The following is a 16,046-nucleotide window of genomic DNA, read 5'->3' as shown; positions in this document are numbered from 1 at the left end:
GCAATCCTCATATCAGATAAAATAGACTTTAAAATAAAGAATGTTACAAGAGACAAGGAAAGACACTATGTAATGATCAAGGGATCGATCCAAGAAGAAGAAGATATAACATTTATAAATATATATGCACCCAACATAGGAGCACCTCAATACACAAGGCAACAGCTAACAGCTATAAAAGAGGAAATCTACAGTAACACAGTAATAGTGGGGGACTTTAACACCTCACTTACACCAATGCACAGATCATCCAGAGAGAAAATTAATAAGGAAACACAAGCTTTAAATGACACAATAGATCAGATAGATTTAATTGATATTTATAGGACATTCCATCCGAAAACAGCAGATTACACTTTCTTCTCAAGTGCACATGGAACATTCTCCAGGATAGATCACATCTGGGTCACAGATCAAGCCTCGGTAAATTTAAGAAAATTGAAATCATAGCAAGCATCTTTTCTGACCACAATACTATGAAATTAGAAATTACAGGGGAAAAAAACCCGTAAAAACACAAACACATGGAGGCTAAACAATACGTTACTACATAACCAAGAGATCACTGAAGAAATCAAAGAGGAAATCAAAAAATACCTAGAAGCAAATGACAATGAAACCACGACGACCCAAAATCTATGGGATGCAGCAAAAGCAGTTCTAAGAGGAAAGTTTCTAGCAATACAATCCCACCTCAAGAAACAAGAAACATCTCAAACAATCTAACCTTACACCTAAAGGAAAAAGAGAAAGAAGAACAAACAAAACCCAAAGTTAGTAGAAGGAAAGAAATCATAAAGATCAGAGCAGAAATAAATGAAATAGAAACAGAAAACAATAGCAAAGATCAATAAAACTAAAAGATGGGTCTTTGAGAAGATAAACAGAATTGATAAACCTTTAGCCAGATTCATCAAGAAAAAGAGGGAGAGTACTCAAATCAATAAAATTAGAAATGAAAAAGGAGAAGTTACAACAGACACCGCAGAAATACAAAGCATTCTAAGAGACTACTACAAACAACTCTATGCCAATAAAACGGAGAACCTGGAAGAAATGGACCAATTCTTAGAAAGGTATAACCTTCCAAGACTGAACCAGGAAGAAATAGAAAATATGAACAGACCAGTAACAAGTAATGAAATTGAAACTGTGATTAAAAATCTTCCAACAACAACAACAACAAAAAATCTTCCAACAAACAAAAGTCCAGGACCAGATGGCTTCACAGGTGAATTCTATCAAACATTTGGAGAAGAGCTAACACCCATCCTTCTCAAACTCTTCCAAAAAATTGCAGAGGAAGGAATACTCCCAAACTCATTCTACGAGGCCACCATCACCCTGATACCAAAACCAGGCAAAGATACTACAAAAAAAGAAAATTACAGACCAATATCACTGATGAATATAGATGCAACAATCCTCAGCAAAATACTAGCAAACAGAATCCAACAGCACATTAAAAGGATCATACACCATGATCTAATGGGATTTATCCCAGGGATGCAAGGATTCTTCAATATACGCAAATCAATCAACGTGATACACCATATTAACAAATTGAAGGAGAAAAACCATATGATCATCTCAATAGATGCAGAAAAAGCTTTTGACAAAATTTAACACCCACTTATGATAAAAACTCTTCAGAAAGTGGGCATAGAGGGAACCTCCCTCAACAAAATAAAGCCCATATACGACAAATCTAAAGCAAACATCATTCTCAATGGTGATAAACTGAAAGCACTTCCTCTAAGCTCAGGAACAAGACAAGGATGTCCACTCTTGCCACTATTATTCAACATAGTTTTGGAAGTCCTAGCCACGGCAACCAGAGAAGAAAAAGAAATAAAAGGAATACAAATTGGAAAAGAAGAAGTAAAACTGTCACTGTTTGCAGATGACATGATACTATACATAGAGAATCCTAAAGATGCCACCAGTAAACTACTAGAGCTAATCAATGAATTTGGTAAAGTTGCAGGATACAAAATTAATGCACAGAAATCTCTTGCATTCCTATACACTAACAACGGAAGATCAGAAAGAGAAATTAAGGAAACAATCCCATTCACCACTGCAACAAAAAGAATAAAATATCTAGGAATAAACCTACCTAAGGAAGTAAAAGACCTGTACTCAGAAAACTATAAGACACTGATGAAAGAAATCAAAGATGACACAAACAGATGGAGAGATATACCATGTTCTTGGATTGGAAGTATCAATATTGTGAAAACGACTATACTACCCAAAGCAATCTACAGATTCATTGCAATCCCTATCAAATTACCAAGGGCATTTTTTACAGAACTAGAACAAAAATCTTAAAATTTGTGTGGAGACACAAAAGACCCCGTATAGCCAAAGCAATCTTGAGGGAAATCAACGGAGCTGGAGGAATCAGACTCTCTGACTTCAGACTATACTACAAAGCTACAGTAATCAAGACAATATGGTACTGGCACAAAAACAGAAACATAGATCAATGGAAGAATACAGAAAGCCCAGAGATAAACCCACACACCTATGGTCAACTAATCTATGACAAAGGAGGCAAGGATATACAATGGAGAAAAAGTCTCTTCAATAAGTGGTGCTGGGAAAACTGGACAGCTACATGTAAAAGAATGAAATTAGAACGCTCCCTGACACCATACACAAAAATAAACTCAAAATGGATTCGAGACCCAAATGTAAGAGCGGGCACTATAAAAGTCTTAGAGGAAAACATAGGCAGAACACTCTATGACATAAATCAGAGCAAGATCCTTTTTTGACCCACCTCCTAGAGTAAGGGAAAGAAAAACAAAAATAAACAAATGGAACCTAATGAAACTTAAAACTTTTGCACAGCAAAGGAAACTATAAACAAGATGCAAAGACAACCCTCAGAATGGGAGAAAATATTTGCAAAGAATCAACGGACAAAAGATAAATCTCCCAAATATATAAACAGCTCATGTAGCTCAATATTAAAAAAAAAAACCCAATCAAAATATGGACTGAAGCCCTAAGTAGACATTTCTCCGAAGAAGACATACAGATGGCCAAGAGGCACATGAAAAGCTGCTCAACACCACTAATTATTAGGGAAATGCAAATCAAAACTACAAGAGGTATCATCTCACACCAGGTAGAATGGGCATCATCAGAAAATCTACAAACAACAAATGCTGGAGAGGGTGTGGAGAAAAGGGAACCCTCTTGCACTGTTGGTGGGAATGTAAATTGACACAGCCACTATGGAGAACAGTATGGAGGTTCCTTAAAAAACCAAAAATAGAACTACCGTATGACCCAGCAATCCCAGTCCTGGGCATATACCCAGAGAAAACCATAATTCAAAAAGACACATGCACCCCAATGTTCCTTGCAGCACTATTTACAATAGCCAGGACATGGAAGCAACCTAAATGCCCATCGACAGACGACTGGATAAAGAAGATGTGGTACATATATACAATACAATATTAATCAGCCATAGAAAGGAACGAAATTGGGTCATTTGTAGAGACGTGGATGGACCTAGAGACTGTCATACAGAGTGAAGTAAGTCAGAAAGAGAAAAACAAATATCGTATATTAACGCATATATGTGGAATCTAGAATAATGGTACAGATGAACTGGTTTGCAAGCCAGAAATAGAGACACAGATGTAGAGAACAAATGTATGGACACCAAGGGTAGAAAGGGGGGGGGGCGGGTGGTGGCGGTGGGATGAATTGGGAGATTGGGATTGACATATATACACTAATATGTATAAAATAGATAACTAATAAGTACCTGCTGTATAAAAAATTAAATTAAATTTTAAAAAAAAGAAAAAACAGAAAAAAAAAAAGAAAACACAAATGCTGTCTTGGAGAAAGAATACATAAAGCCATGCAAACAAAGAACCCACTGCCTGCATCAGAAAAGGAAAGAACAGGGAGGGCTCTAAAAGTATATGAAATAAGACAGGTAAGGTTGCATTAGGGGAAAGGAGAGACAGATCTGGAGAGATGGGGCACCGTTTAGCCTTACTGAAGAGTTTGGTCAGCAAAAGAACAGCCTGAGGACTCACAACATCTGGGAGTAAGTTGAGGAAGATGCTGACAGAGCTCGGTACTGAAAACAACAGCTGCCATTTACTGAGGACTCGCAATGCGCCAGGTACGGCGCACATATTGCCTCGATCCAGTCTCACGACAACCCCCCAAGTAGGAGATATTATCGCCATTTTACAGATGCGGAAACTGAGAATATGTGAAGAGAGATTAAGTTAAACTTGCTCTGGAACACCCAGCTGTATACGCTGTGGTGGAGCTACAATGTCACCCCAGGTCCGTCCAACTCCAGAGCCAATTTTCCCACACGATTTTGGCCAAGAACCCGTGGGCTAAGCAGCAGGCAATGAGTAGACGCGGGGAGAGAGTCAGCAGACCGCTCGCTCCTCTGCCAGTGAACGGAGGGCCACGCCAGTGCTCTCTGTCAGAGCAGCCTGCCTTGAAGCCACCACAGTAGAAGGGACATATCAGAGACTCCAGCTGCAGAACTGACTTGCTACCTGCCTGTAAGTCCACCTTCCCATATGGGAGACTCAGCCCAGCGGGCCTCACATGCCTGTTAACTTCGGTCAACACCAAAGAGAAGTCCACTCAACTCTGGTCATCCCTCAGAACCCAGGGATTCTCATCCCCGTAGGGGTCTGTTCATCCCCTAATGCCACACTTCTCTTCCCTTCAAACCCTTCCGCTGTGCCCTCAGGAACTCTTGGTCAACAGCAAACTCCTCTGTATCTTTCATTTACTCTCTGAAAGTGCCCTTTCACCTTCTTTCTCAATGGAAGCCTGGTCTATTCCTTGAGGACATCGTTTGCCCGCCAGCCCTCTCAAGTGGAAGCTGGATTATTTTCCCTCTCAAATCTCAAGACCTTCAGGGCCTGTGGCGGGCGGGGGTAGGTGCAGGTGCCTCCTTGTTTGCCAGTGCCATTCCTCCTCCTTACTCTGCCAAAAATCCTGCTCCCTTGAGGAACATGCCCGCCGCCCACCTCTACCACTCTATCTCCCTCCCCACTGCTGTCTATGACATCCTGGGTGGTCCCCACAACTCACTGAGGACTTCAGTTCCGAGTCACATGGGATCTTCCCCTCTGCTCTAACTTTTTATTTTATTTTTGGCCGCACTATGCCGCTAGCAGATCTTAGTTCCCTGACCAGGGATCGAACCTGCGCCCCCAGCACTGAAAGCGCCGAGTCCTAACCACTGGACCGCCAGCGAATCCCCTAACTTTTTATTTCATTGTGGGAAAATGTACACAACATAAAATTTACCATTTTCATCATTTTTTAAGCACACAGTTAAGTGGCATCAAGTACATTCACATTGTTGCACAACCATCACCACCATCTGTCTCTGGAACTTTGTCATCCTCCCAAACTGAAATTCTGTATCCATCAAACACTGGTGCCCAATTCCGCTCTCCCCACTGTCGCTGGCAACCACCATTCTATCTTTCTGGCTCCATGAATTTGACTACTCTAGGAACCTCGTAGAGGTGGAACCATACAACATTAGTCCTTTCCTAACTGGCTGATTTCACTTAGATTAGTGTCATCAACGTTCATGCATGTTGTAGCATGAATCAGAATTCCCTTCCCTTTTAAGTTTGAATAATATTCCATTGTATATATGTACCACATTTTAGTCATCTGTCAATGGACACGGGTTGTTTCCAACTTCTGGCTATTGTGATTAATGCTGCCGTGAACATGGGTGTACAAATATCTGAGTCCCTGCTTTCGCTTCTTTTGGGTATATACCCAGAAGGGAAATTGTTGGATCATATGGTAATTCTCTGTTTAATTTTTGAGGAATTGACATACTGTTTTCTACAGTGACTGTACCACTTACATTCTTTAATAAATTTATTTACTTATTTTTGGCTGCGTTGGGTCTTTGTTGCTGTGTGCGGGCTTTCTCTAGTTGTGGTGAGCGGGCGCTACTCTTCGTTGACGTGTGCGGGCTTCTCATTGCGGTGGCTTCTCTTGTTGCGGAGCACGGGCTCTAGGCGCGAGGGCTCAGCAGTTGTGGCATGCGGGGTTAGTGGTTGTGGCGCACGGGCTTAGTTGCATGTGGGATCTTCCCGGACCAGGGCTCGAACCCGTGTCCCCTGCATTGGCAGGTGGATTCTTAACCACTGCGTCACCAGGGAAGTCCCCCATTTTACGTTCTTAACAGCAATGCACAAGGATTCCAATTTCTTCACATCCCTGACAATACTTCTTATTTTCTATCTTTTTAATATTAAACATTTTTTTGATAATAGCCACCCTAATGGGTGTGCCCACTCCAACTCTTGATACCACCATTGGTGAATTCAACATCCACAGGGTGATGAAGAGGCCTCCAAAAACTGCTTCCTCTACCTTCACTCAGTCACTTACTCCATCATTACACCTAGATTTGGGGTCATCATCAGATACTCGACCACCTCCCCAATCTCCCTTGCCAAGATCCCACTCTGTATTCCCCATCTATCCTGCCAGTGTACCTCCGCAAGGACTCCCACTGCAGGACTAATCGAGATCACCTATTCACTTGTTATTCCCTTCCTTGGAAATCTGTTCCTCCATTCTTTGCAGAGCCAACTCTTCATTCACCCTTCAGGTCTCAGCTTAAATGTCACCTCCTCAGAGAGGCCTCCCTAAGCACTTGCCCCTAGTTATTCACTTTCTGCTCTCCTTCACGCTCCTTCTTAACGTCACTTCCCTTCATGTTCACATCATTCTTTTGCAAACACCTTCAACTTCCTTACTTCCTCTTCCTCTGCTATTCTTCCCTTGCAAACCCCACTCCTCGATAAACTCAACCGTATGCATTATCCATGCCTGTATCCAAGTAGCTAAAGGCAGCTGGAGAAAAACCACACACTTGAGTAGATGGCTTTCACTTTGTACCCATGGTCTCAAACCTGGTATGGGCTCTCAATGCTATCTGGCCACCATTTTCTCACTCTCTCAGATGACTCTTTCATAGCTCCTCCTCTCTCCTAGATCTTCCTTCCCCACCTCCCCATTTGTCCCAACAAGTCTCAGCTGATGACCTTATTCCATATGTTGCTGAGAAAACAGAAGCCATCAAATGAGAGCTCCTTTATCTTACCACCACCAAATCTACACACCACCCTGTCTGCACCTGTCCCTGTGTTTTCTTTTTCCCCTTCTACTAAAATGGAGGATCTTTCTTTTCTTCTATCAATGGCAGATCTCTTCAGTTATGCTCTGGTACCACAGAGGGTACTCTTAACTTCTCAAGGATTTTACTCCTTTGGGCATTCACTCTCTTCCCTAAGTCATCAATCTCTTCACCGCTCCAGAATCGTGCCAGCACACTGATGGAAGCCATCCATCCTTAAGAAAACTAACAGAAACCACCTGGCTCCACTCCACAATCCCCTTACACTGCCCCACTTCCTGCCCCCCTTCATGGCAAAATTGCTCAAGAGTTTTCTACACGTATTTTCTCCACGTCTTCGTCTCCCACTTGCTCCTCAAGCCACTCTAATCTGGCTCCCACATCCTTCAATTCCACCGAGTCACTCTTGTTAAGGTCACCAGTGGCCTTCATGGTTATCTCTCAGTCCTCAGCTTACTCAGCCTCTAACCAGCTTTGGACACAGTTGACCACTCCCTCCTTCTTGGGACACTCTCCTCCCTTGGCTTCTGTGATTGCTTCCTGACACCCAACTACCTTTCTGCCCACTTTTTCTTAAGTCTCCTTTGTGGGTTTCTCCTCCTCCACTTAATCACTGGACCCTGCGGTTCTTCTCAACTCGGTCGCAGGCCTTCTCTTCTCTCTCTACTCTCTTTCCCAGGTGACCTCATCGGTCCCCTAGCTTGAAATACAATCTATGTGCAGACAACTCCCAAATTTCCAATTCTACCCACACCTCTTCTGTGAGCTCCCAAACTCCTACATTCCAATGATCTACTCTGACATCTCTGCTGCCATGTCTCACAGGAATCACAAACTTAACATGTCCAAAACTGAACTCTTGATTTTTTTTCCCTCAAGCCCAGGCCTCCCTCAGCCCTCCTCATCTTAGTACATGGCACCATCACCTCTTCAATGACTCAAGCCAGAAACCTCAGAGTCATTCTTGAGTTCTGTCTTTCCCTTTCCCTCACCCCCCACCTCTAAACCTTCAGTAAGTCCTTGCAGCTGTTCTTTCAGAATCTGACCAACTCTCTCCATCTCCATGGCTGTCACCCAGTTCAAGCCACCATCGTCTCTCCCCTGGATTGCTGCAATAGCCTCCTTCCTGGTCTCCCTCTGTAGCCACTGCTGCCCCCTTTTAAGCCTGGTCACTACAGATATTGCAAAAGCCCCAATCAGATCCCGTCACTCCCCTGCCTAACACCCTGTAGATGTCTCCCACTGCAAGTGAAGAACATCCAGAGTCCTTTGCCGTGGCCTCCGAGGCCCTGTCGTGCTCTCCTCCTTGCCAAACTTCTCTTATGCTTCTCTTAATCTTGCCTAGAACAATCTGGCCCCACTGGCCTCCTTTCAGTTTCTGAAAACATCAAGTTCTATGCTACCTCGAGGCCTTCCCACTTCATACTCCTTTCTCCTGGAAAGCTCTTTCCCCGTTCTTCACGTGGCTGATCTTTCATCCTTCAGGTCTCTATGTAAATATCACCTCCTCACAGCGGTCTTCCCTGAGAACTCTGCCCCTTGATATTCCTAACACTGCAACCCGATCTGTTTCCTTCGTGAGACTTATCAGGCTCTGTAATTATAGATTCATTTCTGTGATTATTTGGCTGTAAACCCCGTAAGGGTATTGACTATGTCTCTTTTGTTCAACAGTGCATCTCTGCCACCTATTATGTACCTGGCACATAGTAGGTGCTACAATAAATATTTTCTTTTTTCTTTTTTCTTTTTTTTGGCTGTGCCGCACGGCATGCGGGATCTTAGTTCCCCCATACCCCCTGCATTGGAGGAGTGGAGTCTTAACCACTGGACGGCCAGGGAAGTTCCAATTTTTTTTTTTTTTTTGGCCGTACTGCACGGCCTGTGGAACTTCCCAGACCAGGGATCGAACCCATGCCCCCTGCAATGGAAGCATGGAGTCTTAACCACTGGACCACCGGGGAAGTCCCATATTTTTTAAATGGCTTGACGGATGCACGGGTAGGAGTGATTTTGAGGTATATGGATTAGAATCCTCTGGCCATTCCATGCAATCCATTATCAAATGCCTACTGGTTCTGCCTCAGCCTGTGAAAGATAGGTTTCTAGACGGGGAGTCTGGTCCACAGGAGAAACCCTTCAACATCTCTGTCCAAAGACAAAAATAGGGAGAGAATGGAGTAAAAGGAAGAGTACAGGAGGGCTACAGTCTAAGAAGAAGTGGGAGCCAGAATGCCTCCAGTCCTTTTAGGAGTACCAGGGTGGGAAATCTAATGGCTACTCCTTCCCAGGGAAGAAATGTTTCTTTAAAGAGCAAACAACTCTTCTTTCGGAAGGGCCAGAGGCCCAGGGGGTGGGCAGGATGACTTTGGATAGTCTTTTCCCTTCCTGAGAGCCTCTGGGTAGACAATTCGATTACTTTCCCAGGGCTGCCTGCTGGGCTTTTCTCCTTCTTTCCCTCCAGGTCTTCATGGCCCTGCAACTTCCTCCTCAGCTGAGCCTGGACAGGGATCTTCTGGAAAACCTGCTGGCGTCTGGATTCATTTTCTGGTTGTCCAAGCAGCTGCTTTTCCCTTGAGGGCTGGAATGGAGACACCTGTCACCTGTTCTACCAGGTCACAAGGGAGCAGGTAGAGAGACCAAAGCCATTTGTCCTTCCACAAATACCTGGGAGACTGGAGTCACCTCACAAAAGACCGACCCCATGAGGCTTCTGAGAGGATGCTGCAGACGACCCTCTTGACAGCCGACCCCTCCCCTCCCTACTTCTCCCCCTCAGGGGCTTCGCATCCAATAGACTCACACGTGTTGTCTAATAGGCCCAGACACGCTCCTAAACCCTCTGTGCTGGGGCTGCCAGCCCAGTGACAGATGTGAGGGCTGTGCCAGATGTGAGGCTCAGGCCATACGGCACCGTGGGTCACCAGGTCTGAAGCTGCTGACACAGCTGTGGCGGAGTTAGTGGGGAGATGCCTGCATTATAGACCCCACTCACCTGTCACTGGCAGAGGCACTGAGGGGGAACTGGAGCAACGAAATACTCACGGGAGCTTGAAGGAGTTATCGTGTCACTCCAAGGGGCTCTGGGAACCCCGCCTCCACCCTCCACGTACCACACCAAGTATTTCTAAAGTAGGCAGAGACAGAGATTGACCGAGCCAGATGGGGAGAGGTGAGGACAGGAGGGGAAGATGGCTGAGCAGGAGAGGGGGCCAGACAGAGCCAGGAGGGAGGGGAGAGGCGAGGTGAAGCAGAGAAACCCAGACAGAAGTGCAGAAATGAGACAAGAGGAGGGCCTTGGAGACAGGGAAGGAGAAAGGACAGGCCTGGAGAAGGCAAGCCTGGCAGAGAAACTGTGCCCGCCGACTCTCATTTGCCTTAGCTTTTTTTGGCGGCCCAGTCCTGTGCCTCGCCTGCTCTCGAAATGCCCTCGAGCTGTCCCCAGCTCTGCCCTCGGGCCTTGGCAGCGGGCCACGCGGTAATGAGAGCCTTCTGGTATAGGACTCCGGGCGATCAAGCTCTTTGGGGAAGGGTACTGCTATTCTGCCACACTGACAGCAGGACGGCACCCGCCCCATTTCACGGCTGGGGATGTGGCGAGCGAGGGGCAAATCTGAAATAGCCTGAGGAAGAGGACCCAGGACACCGTCTCAACTTGCGCCAATTCCCCAGCCACCAGAGGCTGTATTTTTCTTGCGAAAGAGAATGAGATCAAGAGGAGAAAATGGGAAGGGGAGAGAATTCCAGAAGGTGAGAGGGAATGGTCATGATGGGAAAAGTGGAGTTGGCAGGGAAGGGAGCAGTAGGCCTGAATTCTTCCCCTCAGTGAGCACATCTCTCCGAGGCCAGGCTGGGCTGCAGAGCTCTGGCACAGAACGCTAAGCCGGCAGAGGGTCCCTGGCCACCCAGATCTTTCTCTCTTTTCGGATCCTAGCCTCTAGTCTGCCCAGGGCTGAACTGTAAACAAGGTTTGGAGGCCAGACAGGGGGAGCAGGTGTGGACAGGAGCTGCTGCGAACACCCCAACAAGTAGCTGCCCCCAGCAGCCAAAGACCCAGGGCTCACACAGCGGCCCTCTGGGGGCTGCTTGGCAGGCGCCGGCTGCACAGGGTTCCAGGCAAAGCCTCCTGAAGCCAAACGAGGGCCTCCTCCGTGGGCTGGCTGTGCCATCTCCCTCCTCTCTGTGAGGCTGCCAGGCAGCGATGGGCCGGGCCGCCAGCCTGGGAGGCTCCAACCCCTGATTCTGGTCAAACAGCTGGAGAATCTCAGAGTTGCCGGGGACTTGGGAAGTTATTTATTGTGCCCTTATCCACTCTCTGCGGATTTCCAGAAGCAGCAGGCCAAGGCTTTCTGGAGAAGGACTGCAGCTGGGGACTACAGGAGGGGCCAGATTTGGGCCCGTAGAGAGGGAGGGCACGGAGAACTGGCCCAGAGACAGACGGGGCGGGGGGTTGGCTGGAGGCACGAAGAGGACAGCCCGAGTGGGGGAGGGGTGCTGGGGAGGCAAGTAGCTGGAGCTGACACAGGGAGACAGCGAGCGAGTAAACTTCTCCTCGCGCCCTCTCTCAGGTCTGGCTCTGCTGGGGCATAAGGTCCTCTCCCCAGTGCCCCCTCGGGGCAAGCCAGTCTAGTCGTAGCTGGACAGAGAAAGACACATCCATCCCGCTGCTTTGCCTAGATGGCCCATCTGCCCCCTCCTTGCCTGAGATGATGCGGGTGGTATGTGAAGCCCAGGCACCAGGCAAACCTCTTGTGAGGGAGCAAACCGAGCAAGGCCCGCCTTCCGCCCTGTGCACCAGCTTCAAGCTCTGTCCATCGAGTACACGGGGGGAGGGGGGACAGGGCAGAAATCAGGCCAAGAAGCAACTCAACAAAAGAGGCTGTGTGAGCAGAGGCCTGGTAAACTCATGTCACCCCGTTTGGAGACGTCCAGAGATGCCAACTACAGCCTCAGGGCAACGAGACACCTTTTATTCTGCCTAATTGCATCTTCCGGCTGAGAGGGAGGAAGGAATTAGAAGGTCTTTCCTAAAGCACAGGGAAGATCCTATGGTATCAGAAAAGGGGGAGCAAGGTTGGTGAACCCCCCACCTAAGGATAAAAGTGAAGGGCAAGAGCAGGTGCTGATTTTCTATCTCAGAGGGCGTGAGCTAGCATCACACACTCTGCGCCTCTTTCATGTTGTTCGTTGGGCCCCCCCTGTCAGTTTCCAGGATGTGAGTAGCAGTAAAACTGCAAACCTCAAAGAGCTTGTAGGCTTGTCTTTGGGTGAAGGTGGTAAGGTGATTACGCCCTATTCTGCAACCAGGCTTGGGGGAGATAGAATCCTAGGGAATCCCAAGAACCCACAGGCTACCTACTTGGCAACACAGATTCAATGACGGACCCCAGACTCAATTCACTAATTCTGGTTTTCACTAGAAAACCAGACCCAGACATTGTAGAAAGACCCAAAAAGTGTAAAGAAAAATACCTACTTTTTTTCGCCTAAACCTCAGTTACCCAGAACGTGCTATTAACCAGAAAAGCCCTTCCCCAAGCATTCAGGTTTTGGCATTACGGTGTATTTGTATTTTTTCAGTGATTAAAATCCACAGAACTGGGACTCTCTGTTACAGAATAATGCCAGCTCTGCTCCCACCTGCCTTCTTGTAAGGGGAATAATAGCAGAGTCCCTTGCTGTGAGTCAGGGGCTCCCTCCACCGGCTCTTAGATAGCATTCATTCATATACACAACAAAAATGTACTGAGCACCTACTATGTGCCAGGTACAGTGCCAGGCACTGAAGAGAAACTAGGGCCAGTCTCTCCCCTCAGGGAAGTTGCAGTCTGAGATGGGGGCAGGTATGTCAACAGACAGATAAAAAATCATGTGTCACCTGGAACCACAGGGGGCAGCAGAGGATGTTATGGGAGTACAGAGGAGGGCCGTTCCCCCCTCCCCATGACTCCCACCAGACCCCAGCCCCACCCCAAGCTGAGTGGTGAAGATGAACAGGAGTCCAGCAGACGGACAAGGCAGAAAAGGGCATTCCAGGAAAGGAGAAGATTCAGTAAAGAGGGAAACCTCTAGGTATTTAAGCCACTGTAATTAAAAGAAGTCACCGAAAAAATGCAGGCAAAACTGAAGTGAATCTGTAATTTCTAGCCACAGGAATGAGGGCAGAGGACTAGTGCTACCCAGCGGCCCCTTTCATGCGGCCTTCTGACATGATGCACTGAACTCAGGAGAGGCCACAGAGACAACCAGGGACACAACCCAGCACTGGATTACCAGCCACACATCCTACGCACCACCCAAAAGCTACACGTGGAAGACCCCCCTCTCATGGGAGGGGGCAGGAGGGGTGGACCGCTAGCAGATGCACTGAAATTCAGCCATAGTAATGGAGACCAAAGCCACGAAGCTCACACGCTGTTATGTCCACACCGAAGAGGGTCTGTGGAAGCCAGCTCTGTGAATGGGTCAGGGCTAGTGGTGGGAAATTACAAACATCCCCACTGCAGGGCCAGACGTGCCTCAGGAAGAGCCCCTTGGAACCTGGCCACATTCTGTTCAGTTCACAGGGGCCATCCTGGGGGAAGGAGGGACAAAAATCAATAGGAATAGCAATACTTCTACACAAGTGTCTTCTGCAGTCTCTGCTACTGAAGTCCTGGCTGAAAGAGAAGACCCCTCTCCCTCCCCAGGAGGTGGGAAGATGGCTTTGCTCAGCATTGCAAATAAGGTTCTAAAAACTTTTTAGAAAATAATTCCTAACAGTGGTACTCAGATAGAGCCATAATGTTGGATTAACAGCTCCAAGCCAGCAGACCAGACACCTGTCCAATTAATAAAACTTAGAAAGCACAACAACTTATTGACGTTATAGACACAGCACTTAGTGCAACGACAAAACCCAAATCCATGCAGAACACTCCATGTTCTTTAGGAAGCCCTTTCTCCACCAACCTGTACAATCCTTTCTTCAATGCAAACAGGGGGCTGGGGAATGGAGGGAACAGTGCAGGGCTCTGGACAACTGGCGGAGGAGGAGATGGCTCAAGGAGTTGCCACAAATCTGCCAAAGGTCAGATCTAATCTGGACTTTGGAGGCAGAGGATCTGGGCTGGAATCCCAACTCTGTGGCAAGTTACTTAACCTCTTGAGCCTCAGTTCCCTCAGCTATAAAATGGGGTTCATGATAGTACCTATTTCAAAGTACCTACATGAAGATTAAATGTACAAAGTTAAGTGTTCAATCACTAGCGGCTATTAGCAATCAAGATGATCATTGTTATGTTTAGATACTAATAGGATCTGCTGTCCTGTGTTACAGTCCACTTGGTTTGCCTCTCTCCACAGAATGTAATGAGCATGATTTGAAAATTGGTTCCAATCTCTTTGGGCCTTGGGCCCTGACTTCAGATCTACAGAATAAATAAGCTTTGCTGTGGGGAAAACAAAGCCTGTGTTATTACTTCATTAAAGTCAAATTCTCATCCTATTTCTAGTGGTTAACAGTCGGGGTGCGGAAGTAAGAAGTGGGGGCGTGGAACACGGGTGGCGGGGGGAAAGCCCAGCTCTGCTTCTCACCAGCTGTGGGACCTTGGGCTTGTCCACCCCTCAATTTCCACCACCTCAATCTCCTCATCTGTAAAATGGGGAAAATATCAGGTTCTACCTCACAGAGTTGTTGTGAAGATTAAACACACGTAAAGCACTTAACAACAACCGTGCCCTGTACACAGAAAGAACCGAGTGAATGCCAGCTACAGTTCTGATTGTACACGAATTCTCATTACTACCTAACGAGGTCAGCACGATGCTTGGCACATAGTAACAGTAGCTACTATGATCATCAGGACTCTTGGTACAGATGAGAATCTGGGGGGCGGGGGTGGGCAGCAGCAGGAGATCTGGGTCTTCTCTAAGAATGGGACTCTGTGACTTCGGATAAACTCACTTTTGTGATCTCAGACACCACCGTCCCCCCCGACCCTAGAATTTTACACAGCTCAGGAAAAGAAAGTGACAGGTACGGGCCTGCATATTCCCACCTGCCAAGCTTTCTACAATAATGCATCACCTTGTCGGGCGGGCGGTCTTGTTTCTCAGCGCCGATATGCTTCGTGAACGCTGAGGCCACGCGAGGGCAGGCCAGCCAGGGTGCGCCGGCCCTGGGGAAACTGCGCCTGGAAGCCCCCGCACTTCGGGACGTCGGGCTCCCGCGGGGGGGCGGAGCTTCGGGAAAGGGCTGCGGCGGGGAGGGCGGGGCCCGAGTCCCCCAGGGGTCGCCCCTGCCCCCGCCCCCGCCGGCGTGTGCCTCGCGGCTTCTAGCTCTCCTTCCCCCTCGCCACCGCCACTTCCAGAGGAAAACTTCCCGCTCACGCCGCCACTTTTCCACGGGCGTCCAAACCCTCGGCCCCGCGCATCTTGTCTTCCAATCTACTCGCGGGTGGCCTGTCAACCCGAACGGCTCCTTGGGGACTGGGGGTGGGGGGCTGGCGGATGGTGGGGAGGAGGGATGTCGGCTCCGGACGCGCCAACTCCGTCCACGGTCCATCGACTGCGGGAGCCCAGCAGGCCCGTGCCTAGGACCAGGGACCCATGCCAGCGCCGCCCGGAGTCGCTGTGTGGGGCCGGTGAGGACCCCAGCACCCGGCTGCCGACATCCCCCCGCCAACCCCACACACCCTGGCCTCATCAGCTGGGCGCCCTGCTTTCTGGTCCTTTCCCAGGCGATCCCAAACCCGGCTGCGCGGAGCGCGGTACTTACTGTCGAGGCCCGCTGCGGGCCGGGGCTGGGCGGCTGCCCTGCCCAGGGAACCCTCTGGCCACCCTCTGGCCGTCTCCCCCTCGCGCTGCCCCGGGCTGTGCCCAG

General features: G+C 48.1%; 1 protein-coding gene across 2 annotated transcripts in view; it reads right to left on the bottom strand.

Annotated features, from left to right (window-relative positions):
* Positions 1-16,046, bottom strand: part of FRMPD3 (FERM and PDZ domain containing 3) — a 133,510-nt gene that overhangs the window by 62,763 nt on the left and 54,701 nt on the right. Inside the window, exon 1 of one of the 2 annotated variants that reach the window (XM_082376973.1) lies at positions 15,942-16,029. The exons of the other annotated variant lie outside the window; for it this stretch is intronic. The gene's annotated coding sequence lies outside the window, so the exon portion shown is untranslated. Of the gene's footprint in view, positions 1-15,941; positions 16,030-16,046 lie in introns of those variants that run through there. 2 annotated transcript variants of the gene reach the window in all.

The sequence above is a fragment of the Balaenoptera borealis genome (assembly GCF_965194805.1).
Source record: "Balaenoptera borealis genome assembly, chromosome: X".
In the NCBI taxonomy this organism is placed as follows: domain Eukaryota; kingdom Metazoa; phylum Chordata; class Mammalia; order Artiodactyla; family Balaenopteridae; genus Balaenoptera; species Balaenoptera borealis.
The sequence above is the reverse complement of the archived record's forward strand: the minus strand, read 5'-3'. Positions and strand labels throughout refer to the sequence as shown.